This window comes from Antechinus flavipes, chromosome 5, assembly GCF_016432865.1.
Source record: "Antechinus flavipes isolate AdamAnt ecotype Samford, QLD, Australia chromosome 5, AdamAnt_v2, whole genome shotgun sequence".
NCBI classification, from domain to species: domain Eukaryota; kingdom Metazoa; phylum Chordata; class Mammalia; order Dasyuromorphia; family Dasyuridae; genus Antechinus; species Antechinus flavipes.
Window position 1 is genome coordinate 252894789 of NC_067402.1, and position 21985 is coordinate 252916773.

The 21985-nt window shown below is 34.8% G+C and overlaps 1 protein-coding gene across 2 annotated transcripts in view; it reads right to left on the bottom strand.

Moving 5' to 3' along the window:
* Positions 1-3233, bottom strand: part of SLC6A15 (solute carrier family 6 member 15) — a 95712-nt gene extending 92479 nt beyond the window's left edge. For both annotated transcript variants that reach the window (XM_052001409.1, XM_052001408.1), the window contains exon 1: positions 2990-3233. The gene's annotated coding sequence lies outside the window, so the exon portion shown is untranslated. The remainder of the gene's footprint in view (positions 1-2989) is intronic.
* Between the last annotated feature and the right edge of the window lie 18752 nt (positions 3234-21985).

The following is a 21985-nucleotide window of genomic DNA, read 5'->3' on the forward strand; positions in this document are numbered from 1 at the left end:
TAAAAGAGTTGCCAACATCATTTATGGGGTTATTTTTGTTGAGGATTTATATTTACTGGTAAATACTTTACTAATAAATTTATCATGGTCAGAACATTGTGTCTTAGTTTACACCTTAATTTTAACTGTTATATTACTTTTTCAGTCTTATTACACCTTAATCCACCACCCAATGACATTAGCTTCTTTGCTGTTTCTTGTACAAGATACTCCATTTCTGTACTTTTCCCATTCATTCCCCCAACTCTTTGAATATAAACTAGCTATCCCCCATGCCTGGAATATTATTTGCTCTTCATTTCCTTTTCCTGCCTTCCCTGGCTACCCCCTTCAAATATTAGCTAAAATTCCACTTACAACAAAACTTTCCCATTCCCTTATATCATTATTGCCTTCTCTCTGAGATTATATTCAATTTACCCTATTAATATTTTTGTACATAATTATTTGCATTTTATGTCTCTCACTGAACTGTAAATTCCTTGAGGGAATGAACCTTCTTTTGCAGCACTTTTCCCCCCTTCCTTTGGATAGCGAACCAGATATCCTTGAAGAATAGCTTGGTAGTGTAAAGATACTATACCAGATTCCCTGGTGTCCACTTTCACCCCCCAAGGATAGCAGAAATCATTAAGGCAATATTAGAACAGTGATTAGCAAGAGAACTATATTTCTCATTAAAGACCTGCTGAATTTCTGAACTAACTCCAGTAACAAAGAACCATGATTCGGGTAGTTATAGGATTAAACCAAATAGCTGTAAATAGGATTAATTAACAGTTGATACAGAATCAGTCTGATTATTTCAGTAGGAAGGGATAGATTATGAAAAGCTTTTTAAAAAGTTTTTTATCTTTGATCTTGTAGATGATAAAGATTCACTGATATCTGTTAAGTAAAGGATGACATAGTCAGATGGATATTTTAGGAAAATCACTTTGGAAGCCAAGTGAAGGATGGATTGTAGTGAGGCAAACATGAAAACCAATCAGAAGGCTACTGCAATAGACTAGGTGTGAGGGCATGAGGGCCTGTACCAGGGGAGTAGCTGTGTGAAGAGAAAAAAGAGAACATATATTAAGAGGTGCTATGAACATCAAAATGACAGGACATGGCAACAGATTATATATGTGAACTCCCCCTGACAATCGGAATTGAATAGCTGCAATAATGGTGTTTCCTAAAGTGGTATTATTACTACGACTTTGAGGGTGGAATCACTTGCAATGAATTTATAAAGCCAGTCAAGAGGAGGAGGAAGATGGTGGCAGATTCAGGTAGCTCATTTTGGTAGAGAGAAGTGACAATTATGAACTCAAGAGAAAACTACATCCTGGAATCCCAGCTTAGAAGAGCAGCAAATAGCTACATCTAAAGGGAATTCCATGAAAACTCTACAAAGGAAGAAAACAAATTCCAGGGCCAGGAATTGAGAGCTACCCCTTTAGCATGTTTTCTACCACTTACTACTGTTCATGTACATAGTGTTCATGAATATTATGTATATTTATGGGAGACTGTGCCTCAGAATGTAAGGGGAATTAATTTTTACCAACTGTTATTATTGGACGTTGATTGAGGCTACTATTAATGGGGAGCATACCAGTAGGGGCTTAGGAATAACCACATCATAAAGGTAGCCCTTTAAATTTACTTCAAGAATCCCGATCTAAAATAATAGCAATTACCTTTAGGAATTCCAAGCCACAGATATTAGTACAGATAGAGTGGCTTTAGCGAGGTTGCTACAAATAAACAGCATAAAGATAGGTAAAGATATGGTAACTTCATAAAACCAGAAAAACCCAGAATCCCTCTCAAATGCAAATATAAAATTTGATAATAGTTAATCAAATAATCATCCAAGTGATCGCTATGGAGTTAGGTAAAAAAAAAAGTACAAAACTCCTTACACAACACACTATATGGTGCCTGTCACACTCTTGTCTTGAAAATTTAACTGATGGTACTAGGTAGCAAATAAAGAAACACACAAATCAGCTAGAGTTCAGGGAATGCAAGAATTAAAAAAATGAAGGAGAAATGGGCCTTTTCTATGAAAGAATGGAATTATAATTTGACATTTGCAGTGGTAGATTTTCTACAACATTATTTTTGTTATGGTTTTTAAAAGCTTTGAAATATATAGGAGATATTCATATTTATCTTTAGAGTCTTGTTCTCTTCTCATTTTAAATAAATGAGTCACAACCAGAAATTAACAAAGTATCTAAAAGAATAAAAAAATAACATACTAAATTTATCAGTGACTTTTTTATTTTGATTACTTACTATTACCCAAAGAGAAATACCTCTTGTGAGGACACATGAGGAAAAAAAAAAGAAAAGAGAAAAAAATAGTTGATGTTACAGTGGGAAGATCAGAATAGTAGATGCTCAATAAATGTTGAGTGATAGACTGAAAAATAACAATATAATAACTAATTTATAGAGAATTTTAATCTCATGTGATGAGAATTAAACCAAATTTGATTTTCTCAACAACTCTGGGAGGTATTACACATGAGAAAACTGAGCTAGACAGTGGGTGAGTGGCTTACTTAGAATCATTCAGCTGGTTAATGTCTGAAGCAGAATTTGAATGCAGTCTCCCTGACTCCTGATGCACCACTCTATTCAATGTTGCCAATGGTACAGAAATATGGCACTGGCTTGGTGGTCATAGATCCTGGATGAAATCAATGATCTCTGAAGTCTCTTACAATCTTATATCTATGAACTATGAGTATGCAATCTTTGGACCTGTTTAGAAAGGCTAGAAATATGTCAAAAAGCCATAGGAACAGTGATTTAGAGTAGATATAGATTTTAGAAAGCATACCTTCATTTTAAAGATGAAAAAATCAAAACTCTGAACATGAGGTGCCAAGACAGAAAAGGAAAGAATGCTCTGAAGCCCTCTCAAATTCCCCTCCAAAAACCTAGAAAACCACCTCAGAATTGATCCAGAAGCAGGGAAGTATCTTACCAGTCTGCCAGGAAGGGTCCGTCTCCCTGCAGTGGGAAGATAGCAGGAGCAGCCAGCCTCACAGCAGACCAACTGTAAGGGCCCCAAACCTGGGATAAGCCCCCAGTGAGGTCCCCTCCCTCTCCCCAACCAGTAGCCCCCTGGGAAAGTGAGCAATCTGTGCAGGTCAGGAAGGCCTCACCCCCAGTACAGGCTACCAACTAGGCCATTGCTGACCAGTGGTGAGGCCCTGCCCCAGGGGTCTGCCAGCAGGGAAACCCTGTTCTTAACAACAAAATTTTTCCTCCTGGGCTTGCTAATAGAGGTCTTGTTTCCATAGCCACCCAGGAGCAGGGCCCCACCCCTAGGACAGATCAGCAATAAGATCCATTGTCCAGGGACAGTAACCATAAAGATTGTTACTCTAGCAACCTAATAGTAAGGCTCCACTTTTGGGAGAGGCCAGCAGCTAATCCCCCATCCCTAGGGAAAGCTATAGGGAGCTTAGTAGCAACCAGAAGGGAAGCCTACCCTCCACAGACAACTTTAATGCCGAGAAAGTTGGCATTAAGACTTAGAGCCCCAGAACAAAAAACTTGGCTCAGTGCAGGACCAAAACCTAACTCTCACATAAAAACACCAAATCACCAAAAAAAAAAAAGGCAGAAAAATGAGTAAAAAACAGTAAAAAATTGATTATAGAAAGTTATGAAGTAACAAAAATCAAGGCATAATTTTAGAAAAGGACAATAGGGTCAAAATGGCTATATGTGAAGCTTCAAAAAAAACGTAATTTAGTCTCAAACCCAAAAAAGAATTCCTGGAAGAGCTTTAAAAGAATTTTACAGCAATAGAAATAGAAATAGAGGAAAAATGGGGGGAAATGATAGTACTACAAAAGGATCATGAAAAATGAGTCACCAGCATGGAAAAATATATATAAGAATTTACCAAGGAAAATAACTACTAGAATTGGTCAAATGGAAAAGTAAGTAAAAAAATAATAACTTAAAAATTAGAATTGAGCAAGTGGATCATAATACTCTATTATCCATAAAAATGCAACAAAAATAAAAGTTTAAAAAGTTAAAAAATATGAAATTTCTCATTGGAAAAACACCTGATCTGGAAAATAGATCTAGGAAAGATAATATAAGAATTATTGAACTACCTGAAAGTCATGATTTAAAAAAAAAAAAAAAAAAAAAGCCTGGACAACATCTTTCTTCAAGAAATTATCAAAGAAAATTGTTCTGGTATTTTAGAGTCAGAGGGCAAAATGGAAATTGAAAGAATACACGCATCACCTCCCAAAAGAGATTTCAAAATGAAAACTCCCAGGAACATCATAGCCAAATCCTAGAACTCATAGATGGAGGGAAAATTGCTGTAAGCAAAAAGAAATCATTCAAATACTGTGGAGCTGCAATTAGAATTACATGGAATACATTAAAGAACTATAGGGCTTGGAATATATATCAGAAGGCAAGGTATTAAGTGCACAACTAAAAATCACTTATCCAGCAAAGTTAAATTTAATCTTTGGGGAGAAGGGGAGGAATGCATATTTAATCAAATAGAGGACTTTCAAGCAGTTCTAATTTAAAGACCAGAGCTGAATAAAAAATTTGACTTTAAATACAAAACAGGAAACATAAAAAAATAAATAAATAAGAGAAAAAGGGCCACCATATCATATATAAGAATTCCCATTGGACTATATTGACTTAGAAAACCCAATGTTAATATTATTAACATATTTCTCAATTGTGTTTTAGTGCAGTGATACTAGCTTCTAGGTGTTTCACAAACAAGATGCTCCATATCTTAAGGGTCTATTTCTCAACATTTTAGCATTCTCTCTGACTGTCTATGGTCCATGGAAAGTCCTTTATCCTTTGTTATAATTACTGATCTCCCTGGATTCCTGTAAGTCTCAACTAAAAATTTATCTTCTATGAGAAAACTTCTGAAACCTATCTTAATTCCTTTCCTCTGTTAATTATCTCCTATTTATCTTGTATAAAGTTTGATATATATATATATATATAAAATCATCCGTTAGATTGTAAGTTTCTTGAATTCAGATTATCTTGCTTTTTTTGTAATACTCAGCATTTAATATTTGGCACATAGTAGGTACTTAGTAAATGTTGATTGATTGATTGGTTCCTACCTTACTTAGGAGCATTGTGGGCTTTCTGCTAGTTGCCAGACTTGTATTTGACACCTTTGCTGAAAGTCATATGGAATGTATACAGGCAAGGGATTGTAATTTCTGGGATTGCCAGAAAGTATTTTCCCCATTTTTGTATAGCCTTATAAATTGAGAGGATTATGGAAGTCCCAGGGGAAGAGTTGAGTTATCAGAAAGAAATTTATATATATATGGAGAGAGAGAGAGAGAGAGAGAGAGAGAGAGAGAGAGAGTCTTTATATGAAAGAGCTTTCACAGAGTTATCATGGAAGAACATTAGAGATCCTATTAAAATGTTAGGGTAGAATCTACTGTTTACAGTTTCCACTGAGTTCTTTCTATTCTTTGTGAAATAAAATCCATTCTATAGTTGATATCTCATCAACATTAATGTCTTTAGGGGAACTGAGAGCAGGTATCACTTTTGACAAAGTTCTATATGCCTTCCCAGTTGTTTTCTGGATGGGCACCAAATAAGTCAGATACTGAAGTTTCTAGACTTCCCCCAAATGGGAGCAAAACAAAGTCAGATTTTGAGAAAGATTGTCAATCCATGCTAGAGTCATGATATCAGAATGGATTCTTTTATACTATACTTTTAATGTCCTTCTGATCCTTGGTATCTAGATATAGAGACAGACAGATGAAAGGATGGACAAGCAGAAAGATAGCAGACAGAGAAAGAAAGACAGAGAGAGAGAGAGAGAGAGAGAGAGAGAGAGAGAGAGAGAGAGAGAGAGAGAGAGAGAGGGAGGAGGGGGGGAAGGAGGGAAAGGTGGTATAGATGGAATGTTTTTATTTTCCTAAAATTACTTATTTGTCCAGATGTAGTTATTCTGACTTCTTGACTGTGAAGTAGCAATATTGTTAATGTCTTTTACACTGATCATCTGACACTTTCTGAGCCAGTTCTCAGTCTTAAAAATTCACCTGCTGTCCCAAAATCTCCATAGATCTATTACTCCATTCCCAACACATGCATAAGTAATTAAATTAGAAGAAAATCTGTTTCTAGGCCTGAAATTTTCATCAACCATATTGCAATGGTGCTTTCTTGGAATTTATCTTCCACTCTTTAAATTTTAGGTTACTTCTTCCCTAGGGAAAAAAATAACAAATATTTGTATAGCACTTTAAAAGTTTCAAGCACTTTCTAGATCTCATTTGAAAATTCACAATACTCCCAGCTGGGGGAGGGAAGTAAGACACTTTACAAGGGCAGCCCTTTTTGTAGTGGCAAGATACAGGACACTGAATGGATGCCTATCAATTGGAGAATGGCTGAATAAATTATGGTATATGAATTTTATGGAATATTATTGTTCTGTAAGAAACAACCACCAGGATGATTTCAGAGGTCTGAAGAGATTTACATGGACTGATGCTAAGTGAAATGAGTAGAACTAGGAGATCATTATACACGGCAATACAATGATCAATTCTAATGGACATGGTTCTCTTCAACAAGATGATTCAAACCGGTTTCAATTGTTCAGTGATGAAGAGAGCCACCTACACTCAAAGAGAGGACCATGGGAACTGAGTGTGGACCACAATATAGTATTTTCACTCTTTCTGTTGTTGTTTGCTTGCATTTTGTTTTCTTTCTCAGTTTTTTTCTTTCTTGATCCCATTTTTCTTGTGCAGCAAGATAACTGTATAAATATATGTGTATAAATATATATATATATATATATATATATATATGATTTAACATATATTTTAACATATATTGGACTTCCTGCCATCTAGGGGATGGGGTGGGGGAAAAGAGGGGAAAAATTGGAACAGAACATTTTGCAAAGGGCAATGTTGAAAAATTATCCATGCATATGTTTTGTAAATAAAAAGCACTTTATAAGTATAAGTATTTTCATTTTATAGATGAGGAAATGAAAGAAAATTTAAGAGACTTACCAATTGGCATACAGTTAATAAAAAGTAAGTGACATTTGAACTCAGATCTCTCTAGCTGCAGGTTCAGCCTTCTGAATGAGTAAATCTGCTTCCTAGCTCTGGCATCCTAAAAGCTTTGGCTCATCAAGTTAAAATTTAAATTTAACATTAAAAAATGTTAGGATAGTGTTTTAAGATCACAAAAATTGATACAATTTTTTTGCATAGAATTTTATCTTAGAGCAGCTAGATGGCACAGTGGATAGAGTACCAAACCTAGAGCCTAGAAGCTTGGAGCCTTTGAGATCACAGTATAAGTGTATACATCTAAGTACTTCAAAAAACATTCCATACAACTTTTGTTATTTTATTGATGAGTAAACATCATGACTTAGAGGAGCTTAAAAGACATACCTATAATTTTACATGTGCTTTCTTAATGGGGTAGGGATGGAGATAAGGGAAAAAATCTGGGAGTCTGAGACCCAGAAACTTGGAGATTCACTGTGTAATTCCTGATCTATTTTTCCAGTCTCAAGGGAAGTTATGGGTCACAATGTGAGAGCAGAAGATTTGGGAGCAAAATGGTCATGTACCTTTCTCCACCAGGAGTCAGCCAACTTAGCTCTTGGGCTTGTCTGTACAGTGGTATGTTGTTCTCACAAGCATTTGGCATGAAATGAAAACCAAGAGGCTATTTGAATGCCAGTCTGTCTGAGGAACATAATTATATTAAACAGCATCTGGATTCTTTGACTTTTTATTTCCTGTGTTGTGTAAGCTTCGCAATCCTTAACGTCGCCCTTGTCTATATTTATCATTCTCTCAACCTCCCTCAAAATTTCAAAAGGAGAGAGTGTTCTCTTTTTAATTCCACTCTTCTTAAGACTAGATTAGAGACAAAAGCTCAAATTGCCTTTTTGTGACTTCATTCTTTTTTATAGTTTTAAAGTTTTTTTCCAAATACATGCAAACATTGTTTTCAACATTGACCCTTGCAAAACCTTGTGTTCCAAATTTTTCGCTCTTCCTTTCCTCCATTCCCCCTCCTCTGCTCCAGATAGCAAATCCAATATAGGTCATACACGAGCAATTCTTCTAAATAGATTTTTATTCATATGACTTCATTCTAAACAAAGATTTAACAATTGTTTCTAGGTACTGCCTTTCTGTAGGGAGTCTTCTCAGCTGTAAGCGATGCAATGTAATTCGTTTGTTGAGAGTTGGTGTTGGAATCTTTACAAACTGCTAACTCATTAGAGTTGATAGATTATTGATCTGATCTTACAAGGAGATGTTTTGGGCCAGAACCTGAAACAAAGTACTAAGTAGAACTAATTGATACAATGCTTGTGTTCACACCTTTACTCATTGGAGTTCACACATTTGGGAGATTTCAGGGTTTAGTATGAGATACCCGAATTCACACCTCCCTTGAAGCTCTTAGGGCCAGTGCTGGGAGATATCCCACAATCCCACTCTCTCATATATAAGAAACAGACAGAGGCTTTCGGAGAGAGTTCAGCTGAGTTACATGGAGAAGGGAGCATCAGTTCAATTGAGGAGAAGCCCTCTTTTGGAGGCACAACCAGATTCATATTCATCTCACACCACTGTGGTGGCTAGGCTCCTGAACTTCCCCCACTGAGACCAAACGGGTCTGAAAGGCTCTTCAGAAAGCTAGCGGAGCCCCAAGTGAAGGAGACAAGAGTTCCATTCCATCTTTGTGCTGGCTGGAGGCAGAAGAAAGCAAAGGCAAAGGACAAGCTGCAAGAGCTCTTAGAACCAAAGAGAGAGGGAGGCCTCTAAGAAAAACTAACCGGGCTATTTTGGAAGGAGAAAATAAACGTTTGAACTTTTATCACCTCGCTGTGTTTTGAGGTGACTATTACTTTCAACTTCAACTAAGGCTGCCTCCAGAAAACCTCCCCAAGAAACCTGCTCTCCTCCAGAGAGAACCATTATATTATTATAAAGAAGAAAAACACCACAAGTTGGAGTCGAAGGAAGGAAGTTTAAATATTGACTTTGCTACATAATACATCTATGACCTTGGGCAAATAACTTTCTAGGTATTGTGTGGGACAGGTGTCTTCCCCAAATTAACTAATCAGAGATATCTTTAGGTACAAACAAAAAGCATTTATTTAGTCCCTGCAGGGAGAGGCCCAGCACACCTGGGAAGCATCTCAGCTCCCAAGATGTAGCTGACCTGACAAGCTGGAAACAGTAAAGCTGGTTAAATAGCAAAAGATCGCAGTAGTTTCATTGGATAGACTAAAAAGAAGTAACCATCACTGACCAATGGTCACCAATGTTGTCTGATTCCTATTCATCACATCACTTCCTGTCACTGACCTGGGATCTTGGTCTTTAGAGACCTCTAGGCCTTGAGATCATGTGATTTCCTGCAACATGGGCCTAAGACTTGATCTTCTGGCTCTGCAGACCTCTGGGAATAGGGATCACGTGACTTAGGCCTAAGGTTTGACCTATTCTATTTCATACACTTTGAGAAAACTTCATCTAGTCCCATTCAGTATCCTTTTTTTTTTTTCATTTATAAAATGAGAAAGTCAAAGGATAGGAGTAAAGAATTTTCCAAGAAAGAATAGCAAGCTATTAATAACTATATGAAGGAATGCTTCAAAATAACAGAAATTCCAAGCCAAAACAACTTAAAGGTTTTACTTCAAATGTTATTTAAATGTTGGCAAATAAATGATAACAATCAATGTTAGAAGAGTTAATCTCCTTAATACATTGTTTATTGTAAAAGCTATGAATCTAATAATTATTTTGGAATTAATTTTGGAATTATGCAGATAAAGTGACTACTTAGTTTTTTCCTCTACAAGGAAATTAATAGGAACAAAGTCTCCAAATATATGAAAATATTTATTGCAACGTGTGTGTGTGTGTGTGTGTGTGTGTGTGTGAGAGAGATAGCCAAGAATTGTAAACAAAATTGATGTCCATCAATTGGGGAATAGTTTTTAAAAATTATGTCATTTAAATGTAATGGAATATTACCTATTCCTGAATATTATTAATATAGAGATAAGTGAGAGCACCTACATGGAGCAAGAGATAGAGGACTGGGCCTGGTGCCAAGAAGACTCGAGAAAGAGGAGAGGAGAGAAAATGACAAAAGGAGAGAGGAGAAGAAAGAGGAAGAGAAAGAAGATGGAAAAAGAGAAGAGAAAAGGAAAGGAGAGAAGATGGAAGAAGAAGAGAGGTGAGGAAAGGAGAAGAAAGGAGCAAGAAAAGAGGTGGAGAAAGAAGGGAAGGGGAGGGAACGGAAAGGAAGAAGAGGAGAAATTTATATTGGATAGAGCCTGGAAGACCTGAGTTCAAATTTGGCTTCAGACATTTACTAGCTCTGTGATACTGGACAAGTCACTTAATTCTGTTTGCCTCAGTTTCCGCATCTGTAAAATGAGCTGGAGAAGGAAATAATAATCTATTCCAGTATCTTTGCCCAAAAAATCCCAAATGAAATTATGAAGAATTGGACAGAACTAAAATAACTAAACAATAAAAATTATTTTATCTGTATAGGGAGCTCCTAATGAGTAATTTCTACCAATTCAGTAGTAGCAGCATCTAATTTTAGAAATTTGTTTAGGACACTGATAGGTTAATAATTTGCCCAGAGTCATACAACCAACATGTATCAGTCATACCTCAATGAAGCTGTTTTCGACTCTAATTCATCTTTCTGTCTCCTCCCTCTTCTCCATCTTCCAACTCTTTTTTTCTGAGAACTCTGTAATCAAATCAACACTACTATGGGTCTTGGAAAAGGAATTTTGCTATCCCTTTTCTACATACCATCTTTGAAACTTCACAGGCCATCATCACACCCTTCCCTAGCCACCATATTGATTTGCCCATTAGAATTTAGACTCCTTGTCCTAAAAAGACACAAAAGAGGATATGCCCTTGTTCTTTATAAAAGTGGAAAGTCCTTGATTTTGAAACTTTGCTTGCTTTCCAATTTTCTCAACATTTTTTTCCAAGTGAGTCTTTACATTAGGAGATGCAGGCCTTGATTTAATCAAATAGTATGTTACTGGGTTGCATTGTTTCTGTCTTTTATACCTAATATGTTCCACTAATCAACTTTTCTATTTTTTTGCTATTGTTCAATTGTTTTCAATCATGTCTAACTTTTTGAAACTTTGTTTTGTTTGTTTGTTTGTTTTCTAGGCAGATTAGGAGAATAAATCCAGAGCATCTGCTAAACACAAATAGCTGATTGTGATAAAAATTTCTGTGGGGATAGCATATCAGGTTATATGGGTTAGTATTAATTAAAATAGTCTTTGATCACTTTTTTGTTAATAAGAGTTATCTGATTTTCTTCCTTGTCTTTGGTTTTCCTCCCCCTTTCATATATTATATTATGTTAATTTGTGTTTTCAAAATTATGTCACCTCAAAAAGAGACTTATTCATTCCTAGACTTGGTCTAGTATAACTGCTTTTTCCATGATTATTTCTTCAATGCCATTCTCATAAAATGGGATAATGTAACATTGGTAAGAATTCAAACAGTATCTCCATTCTCTCTGATGTCAAAAATTGCGGATCTTTTTGATTTTTCTTTTTTGCTTACTTTTCCCAAATTGTATTCTTCAATGTCTTGGGGATAATTGTGTCCCTTGAAAAGTTTTTTATATACTTTTCCCCTTCCCTTGTTTCTCATTTTTTTAAGGCAATACTTTTATAATCTTGTGACAATTTACATTTAAAAAGAAATACTTGGAAATGTCATTGATGGATAAATTCAAACAAAATCCATGTGAAATGTATTTTATTTAATTAGGTTAATAAACATACAAGTATATATACTATATAAATGTGTGTAAATACACTAATTTTATAAATCTTTTTCCAGTTTTAATTAATCTTTAACATAATCCAGTTAATCTGGAGCACTTTTCCCCCCTTAAATACAAATCACGCTTGCCAGGAAAATTTGTATGGGTCTACAAAACTTCAATCAAATGTTAGAAAGGATTAGGAAAGTCATAATTGGAAAAATGAGTTTAAGATTCCTATCCTATTATAATGTACTTGTCTGAAATAAATTAAAACATCTAAGTACATTGTTAAAAAATGCTTAGGTTATGGTTTATTTTCTTCTAAGACATGCAGATTAATAGCATAATACCTGCTTTTATCTTTTAAAATATTTCCTTCTCACCCTACCATTTCTACATATATTTAAATAAATTGTTTTTGTAGAGTAATTGAAAGTTTAAAATCATTTTCTCTGCAACAATTCCATAGCAAAAACAATTCAAATACTATCTTCATTTTAACAGGTTAGGAAACAGATGTTTTGAGGGGTTGTCAGCGGCCCATCTTCACACAGCTAATCAGCTAAAGGGGTATAAATTCAAACAAATGTTTGTTTGTTCAAATGTTGTTCCACAGTTCCCTTTTAATGACTGACCCAGTTTCCCTAATTGTCCTATTCAGTTACTTTGACTCAGGTTATAACCATTCCCTCTTAATGTTTGATAGGATAAAGGTTTTCTACCTTAGACCTCAAGCTATAATTATTCCCTCTTAATGTTTGATGGGATAAAGGTCTTTATCCATTTTAGCTATCATTAAAATGTTAGGAGCCTCTCCAGTACCTTCTATTATGTCATCCTAGGTGCCTCCCCCCATTAGGTCATCCCCATCCAGGTATCTCCCCCATTATGTCATTGTTCTTGTTATCCTATAAAAGAATCTTGAATCTTGTACCTGACATTCATGGCTGGATTCTTTGAGATGATAGTCTCATTCAGCCCTGGGACCAAACAATGGATCCAGTTGGTCTCAGTAAATCTCTCCATTAAATAAATTACTAAAAACTCTCGAATCTCTATCTTGCTCAGTTTCTCTGGCATTTCACAAGCTACTGACTTTAAATTCAATCAATCAACTAATCTACAAGTACATGTAGGTACTTTCTTTGAGCACAGGTTGTTTTCAAACATAAAAATGAGATGATTAATAAAATCTGGTAAACATTCTGTAGCATCTTGATTCTCTTCTACTTGACACTAGATAACACCATTTTGCTGAGTTTTAATATCATTTCATTCACTGGATACTCATTGAAAATTTATTGTGTCTATGGGTTCAGCATAGAATTGTGTATCTGTTGTCACCAACTTATATGGGCAGTTAATTAATTGCCTAACCACACTGACTGTTGATTCATAAGGACAAATGACTAAGGTATAACTGTGACAAAAATGAAAAATCCTTGAATGGTTTAAACATTATGTACCAGGTTCTCTGAGTAATCCAGAGAAGGGTATATTATGACAATTTAAAAAACAATTTTGTAATCTAATCATAAGGCATACACAAAGCATGAGATTTTCATAACATTCTAGTAATATGTAAACTCCGGGAGAATGGGTATTGTTTATCATCTTCCTGTTCCTATCAAGTAGTTTAGAATATGGTATATAATAAGTACTTAATAAGCCCGTATAAGGGCCACTTAAGTGATATAGGAAGAATGCTATAGGATTTGAGAGGAAGAGAAGGAAATTTTTTCCAGTTGTTATAATCAGTGACAATTTCATAAAACAGATTGAGTTTGGACATTGAAGATCAATGGACAGCTGGCTGCTACAGTAGATAGAATATTGGTCCTGAAGTCAGGAATATCTAAATTCAAATCCTGCCTGTGTGATCTTAATCAAGTCACTTAATCTCTAAATACTTTAATTGATTTGTAAAATGGGAGTAATAATCCTCCCTCCCTTCCAGGATTGTTGAGAGGACAACAAGTGACAATATTTGTAAAATGTTTAGCACATCTTGAAGTATTATATTAATTCTAGCTATCTATTTTACAGAATCTAATCTAGGTTCTGGGTATGCAAAGACATACTCAGTTTTTTGAGGATCACTGCCCTAAAAGAACTTACTTTCTATGGAGAAAGATAATATGCTCCTACATAAGACTCAGAAGAATAAATACAAGATAAATAGATTGTTAAACAGAGTAAATAGACTAGGTTAAGGAAGAAGAGTACTAGAAATTGGAGAGAGGGAAATAAGGAAAGACTTTGTATAGAAGATGGAGTTTAAATTGAATCTGAAGGAATTAGAGTGTTCCCAGGAAGAATTGGAATATTGTTTCTAAATAACAAAACCAGCTTGTCTAGATTTTAAATTTTTAAAAGAAAAGTAATGTGTAATGAAACTGGAAGACAGGATCACAGGATTTTATAGATTTATGAGGTCTGAAAATGGTCATAAGCCATTAAGTCAAAACACTCAAATTTATCAATAAAAAATCTTAGAGAAATGGAGCCAAAGACAAATGAGTATTTTCCAACTGTTTAGATCTGATTTTATTTGTATGAACATTGGCAAAACATTTCCATGTTAGCCTTGATACAAAACAAACAAACAGAAAAATTAAAAAGTGAAAAAAAAAAAGATGCTTCAATCTGAACTCAGACTTCCTAGGTTTTTCTCTGGAGGTGAGTGGCATTTTTCATGTTAAGTTCTTTAGACTGGTATCATTATCTGGATCAGAATAGTTAAGTCTTTCACAGTTGATCATCATTACAATATTGCTATTGCTATATACAATATTTTCCTGGTTCTATTCACTTCACTTTGCATCAACTCATAGAAAGCTTCCCAAGTTTTTTCTGAAATTCTTCCATGCAGATAATTTTTGCATTTAATATTAAAATGATTAGTGAGACTCTAGAGTTTATTGAGAAGGTATATAACCTGTCAAGCCTATTTTTAAAAAAATCACTTTGGCACTAGCAGTTGGGATGGATTTAATGGGGAAGAAATTTGAAGCAAGGGGACCAACTAGAAGTCCATCGCAATAGGATAATTGAGAAGTGTTTAGGGTCAGATTTGACTACAGTTTATAAAAGGAGATGAGGAGAGATTGGAAAGCTATTGCAGAAATAGAATGGCAAGATTTGACAACTAATTGGTTGTGTCAAGGGAGGAAGAATTAAGAGTTGATAATAATTTCAAAGTTTCAAACCTGAAAGACTAGTATTTCCAATTAAAATAGGGAAGTTTGGAAGAAGAGAAAGTGGTGAAGGGGAGTGGGGGTCAAGGGTAGGAAAGGAGAGAAATGAGGTTTTTTTGGATATAGTGAGAATATAGTGTCTATGGGACATACAGCTTGGAATGTACAGAAGACAGATAATGATATGAGACTAAAGCTAAGTGAAAAGTCTAGAGCTGAATCTGCATATAGTGAGAAATTCATGAAAACTGATGAGATCACTAAGTAAGAATGATTAGAGAGAAAAGAAAGGAGACTGTAAATCACAAATTAGAGGGAGGGCAGAGCTATAATTAGTAATTTTGGCACCTGAGACAAGTTTTTTTTTTTTGTTTTTTTTTTTTAAGTGCCCAGGGCAAACAGTAGAAAATATACCCCAACATTATCTTTTTTAAGATAAATTCATTCTGGGGGGTAGAGATGGAAAAAATCCTATAGTCCAAGGCTCAATTGTGTATGAACACTCCAAGTACCCCCATGGCTGAGGAGAGGCAGGTCCCAGAATACTGATTCCTAAACATTAGACCTGTAATATCAAAAGTCCACTACTGGAAAGATTGCTTCTTTCAGGAGAATGTAGTGGCTTTATGGAATTAACTAGAAGGAAATTTGTCTAGGGTATAGTCATGAAAAGAGAGATAGAGGCAGAGAGAAAGAGAAAGAAAAAGAGATAGAAATACATACATAGAGATAGATTGACGGAGAGACAAAGAAAGAGAGAAAAGAAAGAGAGACAGAAAGAATGAGTTGTAGAAATGGGATAAAATACATATCTTGCTATTAAAACTACTATTGCTAACTAGGTGGACAAAGTAGGTGGTGAGCCTACTGTAGCTTTGAGATTTTATTGATGTAAATATTCCCTCCAATAATACAGATCATAACCCATCTTTGCCTGCCTGTGTTGTATAAAGCTTTATACAATATAGGAAGACAAATAACAGGCAGCCTTTCATATCAATATTATTGTTGTTCAGTTGTTTCAATCATGTTTTTGTCCCCTTGCATTTTTGATTTCCTTCACAAGTTAATTGTACATTATTTCAAAGTCCAATTCTTCTTGTGCAGCAAAATAACTATATGGATAACAATATGCATATATTGTATTTAACATATATACTTTAACATATTTAACATATATTGTCTACCTGCCATCTAGGGGAAGGAGTTGGGGGAAAGAGAGGAAAAATTGGAACAAAAGGTCTGGCAATTGTCAATGCTGAAAAAAATTACCCATGCATATAACTTGTAAATAAAAAGCTATATAAATAAGTAAAAAAAAAAAATACATGGGAAAATTTTTTTCAGAATATGCTGTTATTTACTATTTAAAAAAAAAAAAAACTAAAACTTTTCTTTTTGTAGACTTGATTCCTTTTTTTTTCTTTCTCTTGGGTTCACATATTGAAATCCCCTAGTGCTTCATTATGTCCTTTATGGATTAGAAATTTGAGTCTTGGGAGAAGTACAGGCTAACCAGTTCATACAAGCACTTGAAGGAAGATTGTTGCATCTTGGTGTGAGCATTTACTTTAGAAATTAGCAAATGCTACTAATCAGGGTTTGATTATTGTTTAGTTGATTGTCTAAACTTAAGAAGGTAATGGAGAAAATGTTAATTATATACAATAAACTTAAAAATGTGTCTGATTATGGTGCAATTAAGAGAGCATCAATTCTGAAGTTGGGAGGACCTGAGTTCAAATTTAGCCTCAGACACTTTACACTTTCTGTGTGACTCTAGACAAGTAAGTTAACCCCAATTGCCTCTCCCCCCCAAAAAAAAAATCTGTTTGATGTACAATTCCCATTCCCTTCAGAGAACCTATCATGAAACATTTCCCAGCACACCATTCTCCAGGTATGATAAGACAAAGCATTAAGTATCAACAGCTAAGATTTGATTCAAATTGAGCACTCTTTCTGCTGAGACATGCCATTATTTTAATTTGCTTAAATTACAAAATGAAAAGCATAAACAGAGCACTAAAATCTAAAGATAAATAAGCTGAATGGCAATAAGATATTTAAGATAAGTGCATTTAAGTGATTTACACAGTCAGGATTTGAGCCCAGCCTTTGACTAAACTGCTAAAAGACTATTTTTTGGAGTACTCATATAAAGCAAGTGCTCATGTGGAGGTCAAAAGAACTGATACAAGGACACTCTCAAGGTTTCTCTGAAGACTAACATGCATACATTTAAAAAATCAATTTATAAGATTTGCTATAATTTTATTTATTCATTAAAGTTTGCAAAGTGCTTTATAAATATGATCTTATTTTATTCTTACCAACCTGGCAGGTAGGCATTATTATTTCTACTTTACAGATGAGGAAACTGAGGAAAAAAGAGATTTAAGGGATTTTTTTAGGATTACACAGCTAGTAAGTATAAGAGCTGACTTTGAATACAGGACTCAAAGTCACTTTACCCACTGGGCCATATACAGCTGCTTTTATGTATCAAAGTTAATATCAAGGTTAAATTTGGAAGATATTACAAAATTCTATTTTGATAATTTTTAGTAATGACATTTTTAGTCATGCTTTTACATTCCCTATTATTTTCTGAAACTATTTTTTCTTTATTAATTGTTCCCACTGTATTTGGGCAAGCAGCAAAGCTATAATCTCTTCCATGTCAAAGACTTATTTTATATTCATTTAAAAATAAAGATCTGACAACATTCCAAATATGGATAGCAAAATGACTACATTTTAAGATTTTTTTTTCTGTACTTCCTTCCCCATTTACACTTAGGTTTCAACTTATAAGTTTATACTTATTTAACAAACTGGGCATACTCTCCCATGACTATTTCTAACTGACCCCAGCCACAATTTATATTCCACTGTGATCATTTCCTTGCCATCTATCCTGCTCTTTCTCATATCTTCTATCACCTCCTTCCTCTTTTCTGCTGGGAACTGTAATTACATCAATACAGACACTGCTGTTGGGGAAAAAACACGTTAATCAATGTCCCTCTAGGTTTGCTTATCATCCCAGACAGGGACCTTAACCAAAGTAGCCTTCTATGGCCACTACCTTCCTACATATATTTATCTCCTTATACTAGAATTTTTACTTTTTTCATGGTAGGGTTTTTTAAGTCCTTACATTAAAGTCATTAAAAAAGGGGGTGCCACTAAGAGTCAGATATGACTAAACAAAAACAGCACAAAAAGCTGTGAAAGCAGCATAGAGAAAGAACATGATGTTTAAATTCCAGACTGGAGAAATTTGTATTTTATTTTCTAGATAATAAGAATGCTTTGAAGGTTTGTGAGAAGGAGAATGGCAGAATTATACTTAGATATTAGGAAGATTAATTACAAGGTTGTGTGAAAGATGGATTGGAGAGGGATGACATGGGAGGTAAGAATAGATATAACAGATAATTATAATTAAATTCAAAGCTAATGAGTATCTGAACTAGTGAGGGCAATCTGAGAGGAGAGGAGGGAACAGATGGGAATTAAATTATATCTTATCTGAGGTAGGGCTGACTGATGCCAGTAATTGGACAGAAGAAGAGCAATTCATACCTGGAGGGGGAAGGAACCAAATGAGCATACAAGTATAATCCAAGGGTTTTCCATGAAAGTTTTTCTATAAGGACATCATGACATAATACATAAAGTACTAGACTTGGATATAGGAAGAAAGGGATTTGAATCATGCTGCTGATACTTACTCTCTGTATCAATATGGACAACTCCTTTTTATCACGTGGAGCCTCAGTTATTAGGATAAAAATGTTCTTTGTACCTACCTAGCAGCTTTCTGTGAGGTGATGCTGTGTGTATAGTGTTTTATAAGTCTCAAAGATCTCTCTCCTTTCTGTCTTTATCTAGTCCCATTCAATAAACATTTATTCTGTGTTTACTATGTGCCTGCTATAAGCACTAGTGAAACAATAAAAACTTAGTCCCTTCTTTCAAGGAGTTTAAAAGTAAGTGGGAAACAGGCAACAAAAAAAGAGACAGAGAAAGATGAGTGTGGGAAATGGGTAGCTGCCGGAGCACCTTGTTTCATAGAGTTAAAACCAAGAAGAGAAACAGATGTAGAGTGGAATGAGCCACAAAATTCAGTTTCTGCTTTCTACAAAGGAAGGCATTAGGAAGGTTTTGGTACTTTACCCTCCAGCCTTCTAATCAGAAGGGAGAAGAAGCTGAGGGAGGGGATGTCAGTAAAGACAAATTAGTTCTGGTGGTAAGAATAGAAGTGAGTAGCTTTACCTAGAAGAACAACTTAGTATAGTTGTGTAGTTGAAACCAGGGAGGGCAGCCAATGCAGAGTGGAGGGAGCCACTTTGTGTCTTTCTGTCTCTGTCTTTCTTCATTAAGGCTCAGAATTTCATAGCCAATGTCAGAAGCTAAACCAAAAATATTCTAAAGAGACTAGCTCTTCTCTATCCAAAAACAACAACAAAAAAAGGATACATACATATATATGTGTGTGTATACATATATATGTACATATATGCATAAACACATATATACATGAATGTATTTATGAGCTTCAAGGATCTCTTTTTATCTGTTTGGCTTTTTTTCTGTGTGTATGTAAACATACACATTTACATATATCCATACACACATGGTAATTAGGTGGCACAGTGGATAGAGTGTCAGAATGTGGAGCCCGGAGACTAATTTTCACAAATTCAAATCTGGCCTCGAATATTAGCCACATAACCTTCTACAAATCACTTAATCCTGTTTGCCTCAGTTTCCTCAACTGTAAAATGAGATGGGGAAGAAATGGCAAACCATTCCATATCTCTATCAAGAAAACCTGAAATGGAGTCACAAAAAGTTGGACATGACTGAAAAGACTGAATAACAACAATATGTAATACATCTATGTCAGGTATTTATAGCTCTATGTGTATAGAAGTGATGGTTAAAGATGTAGCAGTGAATAAAATAGACAAGGGGAAAAGTGTAGTATGGACCAGAGATAGAATCTGAGAAGAAGCAATTAAATGGGTAGGAAGAGAAGCAAGAAAGCAGGACATAGTGTCAAGGAGGAGAGGGTGAATGACAGTGTTAAAATACTGCAGAAAGATCAAGAGGATGAGGGCTGAAGGGAACAATGGATTTGGAAATAAAAAAGGATTTCAGTGATCTTAGAGCCATTCTAATTAGGATTTGGAAAGAAGTCAAACTGTAAGGGTTTCAGTAATGAGTGAACAGATTGTGAGCAATAGTTAGACAATGTAATGATTCTTTTTAGAACTTTATCAGTAAAAGGAAGGTAAGATTAAGATAATAGGTTAAGCTAATAAGTTAGAGGGCCAAGGAAATATTATTGTTAGAGAAAAGAAGGAGGAGGAGGAAGAGGAAGAGGAAGAAGAAGAAGAAGAGGAAGAGAAGGGAAGGAGTAGATAAACCCACTGAACAGTGCCATTGAAAAGAGCAACCACAAAATAATCAGAATCAAATGCTTCAAAATTATAAAGAACAAAGTTGATCCCAAGTAAGAATTATAAGAAAATCTTCCTTCTTCCTTCTTCCTTTGTGAGGTAGTGATACATATTTGTGCATACACACATACACACACATATAAATACATATATATATACATATATATATATAGTACTGTATTATATTTTAAAGATAGCTCATAATTTTGTAATGGATGAAAACAGGAAAGTTCAATTATATTCCTAAAGAAGATGATATTCAATTGCTATTTCTAATAGTTTCCTTATCCATTTGAAATTAAGAAATTGAAAGCTCAGTAACAATTTAAACTTATAATTTTTCCTTCACTCTTATTTTCTAGTTTTGAATTATTTTAGTTACAGCATAATGAATTCATTCCATTCTGTTGTTTAAATCTAGATCTACTATGGTGGATTTCCAGAGGGGCATGGCCAGACAATGAGAAGTCATGAAGGTTAATGCTCTGAATCTACAGAAAATATCCATATGGCAAGAGTTTTCAAGTTCTAATTTTTGAATCAAAAGCATATTTAATGCCAGAATGTGATAAAAAATTTAATAAAACATCCTTTAAAAAGTAATCTCAATTTATCTCTTGAATTATAGGATCTGGCTAAGACCAAAAATATAAAGACTGGTAGTGTAGTCTAGTAGAAAGAGCACTTATTTGGAAGCCAGGAAAAAAAAAAAAAAACTTAAATTCAAGTTCAGGTATCCTTTTTGCTAACTTTATGACCTCTGACTTGTTATATAGACTATCATTTCCCTTATCTATAAAATATAGGGTTGGCAATTGATGTCCTCTGAAGTCCCTTTCAACTCTCATTATGTATTTTATGATTATCTTCCAGATCTTTAAAATAATGCCATTCTAATACATCTTGGTGAGAACTTGCATCAAGCCATAAATTATTCATATTCTTAATGGCTAGTAGGCCTTCATATTAAAGCACAAAAACTGTGCTTTGATAGATTGAGAACACTTGATCATACACCCTTAAATTATCAAGCAAATTGAGAAGGAATTGGGATTTCAGACACTGGAATAAATAGACTTCTTAGGTGAAACCTCTAAGAAAGATCTGCCTTAGGGAAATTCTTGGAGGGGAGGGAAGAGAAGAGGTCTCTATTTTGGCTTTGGCCAGATCTCCCCTTTCTTCTACCCTTTGATCAGAAGAGCTGACCTTGTAAGCTTTGAAGGGTCCCAGAAGATTTTGGACTTTATACTAGAGGACTTGGGGCTTCTCTTCTCCCTACCAGGGAGAATTTTAGACTTCTCATTTTCACACTGAGAAATCTTGAACATTCCATCCTTCCATCAGAGAATTTTAGACTTCCCATCTTTCTGTTGGATATTACATGCCTTGGATGTTACATGCACTACATATAATCTTAACTTTCTA